Raw genomic sequence first — 5,342 nt, forward strand, 5'->3', positions numbered from 1 at the left:
TCCTTAAGTTTCATTCACCTAGTTGCATGTCTCACAACTTCATTCCTTCTGGCTGCACCCAGTAGTCCATTGTATGTGTGCACCACAGTTCCCCCTTTCATTTGTCATTTGCTGTACCCTTAGCCCTCCTCCATCCATTGTGAATTACAAACACTGCTGCCATAAACACCAGTGTGCAAATTTCTATTCCTATCCCCACACTCAGTTCCTCCTGGTACATACTGAGCGGTGGGGTTTCAGATCATATGGCAACCCTACCCTAGCCTCCTGTGGAACCACCACACTGCCCTCCAAGGGGCTGCATCTCTCTGCTTCCCTACCAACAGCGAATAGGTACATCTCTTTCTCCACATCTTCTCTAGCACTTGTTTCTCTTTGTTCATTTTAAACGGTTATATTCACACATCATACACTCCAACCTAAGTAAATAGACATGCCTTCTCCATAATAATCTATATGAAGACATTTCCTTTTCTTCCACAAAGAATCCATACCCCTCCCCTGCCGTCTCCTTCCTTTTGACATTTCGTTTTGGCATAATGCCTTTATCATATTCAGTGGAAGCATATCACACTATTACTATTGACTATAGACCCTAGCTTGCATTGATTGTACTTTTTCCTACCCACCATCCATTTTCAATACCTTACAATGTTGACATTCATTTGTTCTCCCTCATGCAAAATTGATTTTATATTTGTGCATTTAATCACCATCATTGTCCAAAGCCTAGGAAATCTAGGCTTTCCTAAGTTATACTGTCTCAATCTTTATCCCCTATTTTTCTTTCTGGTTTCATACATGCCTCCAGCTTTACTTCCTCGATCACACTCCCATTCAGCTTCATTCAGTGTACTTATATTATTGTGCCACAACCAGATAGTATTGTGCCATTCATTTCTGAATTTTTACAATCAGTTTTGTTGCGCAATCTATATTCCTTTAGCACCAAATGCCCAATCTCTACCCTGTTTCTTTCTTTTGATAACCTGTGTTCTTTACTTCAGCTCTCAAAATTCACTCATTAATGTTAGTTCAAATTAGTGGGACCATACAGTATCTGTCCTTCTGTTTTTGGCTAATTTCATTCAGCATAGTGTCCTCAAGTTTCATACACATTGTTACATGCCTCGTGACTTTATTATTATGTCTTACAGCTGGATAATTTTCCTTCATAGGTATATGCCACACCTTGTTTAGCCACTTGTCCATTGAAGGACATTTGGGCTGTTTCCATCTCTTGGCACTCATTCAAAATGCTGTATATATACTTTCTAATGGGATTGCTGGATCCATGGCTATTCTATACTTAGCTTCCTAGAACCACCAAACTGCCTTCCAGAGCAGTTGTACCGTGTTACAGTCCCACCAATAGTAAATAATCCTCTCTAGCCATATCCTCTCTAGCACTTGTTATTTGGTTTTTTTTTGATACTGGCCATTCTAATGGGTGTCAGATGATATCTCATTGTGGTTTTAATTTGCATTTCCCTAATAACCTGTGAAGTTGAGCCTCTTTTTGTGTACCTTTTAGTCATTTCTATTTCCTCTTTTAAGAAGTGTCTTCTCATGTCTTTTGTTCATTTTTTAGTTGGGATATTTGTCTTTTTGTTGTTAAGTTGAAGAATCTTTTTATATATTCTGGATACTAAACCATCATCTGATACATGGTTTCCAAATAGTGTCTCCCATTGCATAGGCTGCCTTTTTACTTTCCTGACAAAGTTCTTTGATACATAAAAGTTTAATTTTTAGGAAATCCCATTTATCTATTTCTTTCTTCAATGCTCATGCTTTGGGTGTAAGGTCTAGGAAACTGCCTCCTATTATAAGATTTATAAGATATTTCCCTGTATTTTCTTCTAAAAGTTTTATGGTCTTAGCTCTAATGTTTAGGTCTTTGATCCATTTTGAGCTAACTTTTTTTTTTAATTTTTTTTATTAATCAAAAAAAAGAAAAGAAATTAACACAACATTTAGAAATCATTCCATTCTACACATGCACTCAGTAATTCTTAGTATCATCACATAGATGTATGATCATCATTTCTTAGTACATTTGCATCGATTTAGGAAAAGAACTAGCAAAACAGCAGAAAAAGATATAGAATGTTAATATAGAGAAGAGAATTAAAATAATACTAATAAAAAAATATATATATATAAAAAGGAAAAAGAAAAAAAACAAAAACAAAAGATACAAACAAACAAACAAATAAAAAACTATATTTCAGGTGCAGCTTCATTCAGTGTTTCAACATAGTTACATTACACTTAGGTATTATTGTGCTGTCCATTTTTGAGTTTTTGTATCTAGTCCTGTTGCACAGTCTGTATCCCTTCAGCTCCAATTACCCATTATCTTACCCTGTTTCTAACTCCTGCTGGTCTCTGTTACCAATGATATATTCCAAGCTGATTCTCGAATGTCGGTTCACACCAGTGGGACCATACAGTATTTGTCCTTTAGTTTTTGGCTAGACTCACTCAGCATAATGTTCTCTAGGTCCATCCATGTTATTACATGCTTCATAAGTTTAGTCTGTCTTAAAGCTGCATAATATTCCATCGTAGGTATACGCCACAGTTTGTTTAGCCACTCGTCTGTTGATGGACATTTTGGCTGTTTCCATCTCTTTGCAATTGTAGATAATGCTGCTATAAACACTGGTGTGCAAATGTCCGTCTGTGTCTTTGCCCTTAAGTCCTTTGAGTAGATACCTAGCAGTGGTATTGCTGGGTCGTAATCCATTCTGCCATTCTATGTCTTTTGATTGGGAAATTCAGTCCATTAACTTTCTTTTTTGTTTGTTTTGTTTAAACAGATCCCTTTAATATAACGAATACAAAAGCTTGTAAGACAGTATCCCTATAATTACATATCTTTGAATAAGTGAAACTACAGTTACCAAACAGCTATTTTTATTAGAGCATCTACAGTGTCTGAAAAAAGAAATAATAAATAGCTGTAGATGCATCACGACACCCCTTTATTTAATCACAGTAGTGGATCTTACAACTACATTTTGTGCTAAATTTTTTCTTTCTTCTTCAGATTCTCCAGGTTTACGGATGTCATCAATCTTCAAAATCATTCTAACCATTTGTGTTGCAAGAGATATCTGTTGCTTTTTGCCAATCAAGGTTTCTATGACATGTTGTTGCTTCATATCATTTGTGCCCTTCTGCAAACAATCAATGCCAAGAGCTGGGTTCTCCTCCTTCACTTGTCTGGCTCGGACTTTGGTCATAGTCTGGATGGGATTCATGCCACTGTTTTCAGATAGGGCCATAGGGATGGCTTCCAGTGCGTCGGCAAAGGCTCTCATTGCATACTGCTCCAAGGTTGGGCACTTATCTGCTTCTTGGCTAACTGCCAAAGCACATGAGATCTCAGCAGCACCACCTCCATAAACAACACGGTTGTCACGAATGAGGTTCCGGATGACACATAAGGCATCGTGGAGAGACCGCTTTGCTTCCTTGATGATCATCTTGTTTCCTCCTCGAATGAAAATGGTCACAGCCCTGGAGTTCTTACATTGCTCGATAACCAACATTTTGTCTTTAGTTGTCCCAAATGAGATCTCTTTTACAAGACCAGCAAAACCCAGCTTCTCAGCTGTGAGTTCAGAAAACCGTGGAACAATTCATCCTCCAGTTGCAATGGCAATCAACTCAATTTCAGGTCCTCCAACCCAACGAACAGCAGGCAAGTTATTCTGAAGTAGTAAATGATTTGCTTCATCATCAAAGCCCCACTGGCAAATAGCTAGGTTAGCACCAGTTTCTTTAATTGGTTGAATCATCTCTTCAAACTTTTCTTTTTCATATTTCTGAAGGGCTTTATAATCTTCTACAGAGGTCACATCAAGCTTATGCTTCGTTTTTAGTTTAGGTGGTTCAAACGGACACGTGAGAATTGCAATCTTTGCATTTTCCACTGTTTTTGGCATTTGTGGGTGACTGAAATCCTTATCAACGATTACACCCTTAATAAGTTTAGTGTCTTCCAGCCTCCCTCCCACTTTGCCTTCTACTTTGATGAGCTCAAAGTCAACGTCCCTCCTCTGCATGTCTGCCACGGTGAGGACTGCATTCACGGCTATCTCAGCCATCTGTCGGTGACAGCTGTTAACCACTTTGGAGCCCAGTGTGGTCTTTGCGGTCTGAATCAGAGGTTCTGTGTCCTTCATGTCCACAAGGACACTGTCGCTGATCTTGTCCAGGTGTTCAATGGCGATGCGGGCAGCCTACTCGTAGTCATCGGCTATTCTGATTGGGTGAATGCCACGGTCCAGCAACTGCTCAGCTTCCTCTAACAAGGCTCCAGCCAGGACAACCACTCCTGTGGTTCCATCTCCAATTTCATCATCCTGGGACTTGGAAAGTTCAACCATCAGCTTGGCAATCTGATGATCAACATCCATCATGCTTAAAATGATGGCCCCATCATTGGTTACTGTCACATCACCATCTTTGTCCACCATCATCTTATCAAGCCCATTTGGCCCAAGTGAGGTTCTCATTGTATTTGCTACAGCCTTTGCAGCCATTATGTGAGACTTGAGGGCCTCAAGGCCCATAAGACGAGATTTGCGGTCCTGATTCTTGATGATGAGGAAAGGGCGTCCATATTCATCAAAGGCGAGGGTCCCCACAGACGCCCTGATGCAGCAGCAAGAGTTACTTCCCCGCAACCGGCGGACCAGTCCATTAACTTTTAGTGTTATTACTGTTTGGATAATATTTTCCTCTACCATTTTGGCTTTTGTATTATATATATCATATCTGATTTTCCTTCTTTCTACACTTTACTCCATACCTCTCTCTTCTGTCTTTTCGTATCTGACTCTAGTGCTCCCTTTAGTATTTCTTGCAGAGCTGGTCTCTTGGTCACAAATTCTCTCAGTGACTTTTTGTCTATAAATGTTTTAATTTCTCCTTCATTTTTGAAGGACAATTTTGCTGGATATAGGAGTCTTGGTTGGCAATTTTTCTCTTTTAGTAATTTAAATATATCATCCCACTGTCTTCTAGCTTCCATGGTTTCTGCTGAGAAATCTACACATAGTCTTATTGGGTTTCCCTTGTATGTGACGGATTGTTTTTCTCTTGCTGCTTTCAAGATCCTCTCTTTCTCTTTGACCTCTGACATTTTAACTAGTAAGTGTCTTGGAGAACGCCTATTTGGGTCTATTCTCTTTGGGGTGCGCTGCACTTCTTGGATCTGCAAATTTAGGTCTTTCATAAGAGTTGGGAAATTTTCAGTGATAATTTCTTCCATTAGTTTTTCTCCTCCTTTTCCCTTCTCTTCTCCTTCTGGGACACCCACAACACGT

At 39.2% G+C, this 5,342-nt stretch overlaps 2 pseudogenes; both read right to left on the minus strand.

Moving 5' to 3' along the window:
* Nucleotides 1-2,990: 2,990 nt before the first annotated feature.
* Nucleotides 2,991-3,560, minus strand: LOC143688618 (T-complex protein 1 subunit epsilon pseudogene; annotated as a pseudogene).
* Nucleotides 3,561-4,253: 693 nt separating this feature from the next.
* LOC143686759 (T-complex protein 1 subunit epsilon pseudogene) lies at nt 4,254-4,763 on the minus strand (annotated as a pseudogene).
* Nucleotides 4,764-5,342: the final 579 nt, after the last annotated feature.

This window comes from Tamandua tetradactyla, chromosome 6 (assembly GCF_023851605.1).
Source record: "Tamandua tetradactyla isolate mTamTet1 chromosome 6, mTamTet1.pri, whole genome shotgun sequence".
Taxonomy (NCBI): domain Eukaryota; kingdom Metazoa; phylum Chordata; class Mammalia; order Pilosa; family Myrmecophagidae; genus Tamandua; species Tamandua tetradactyla.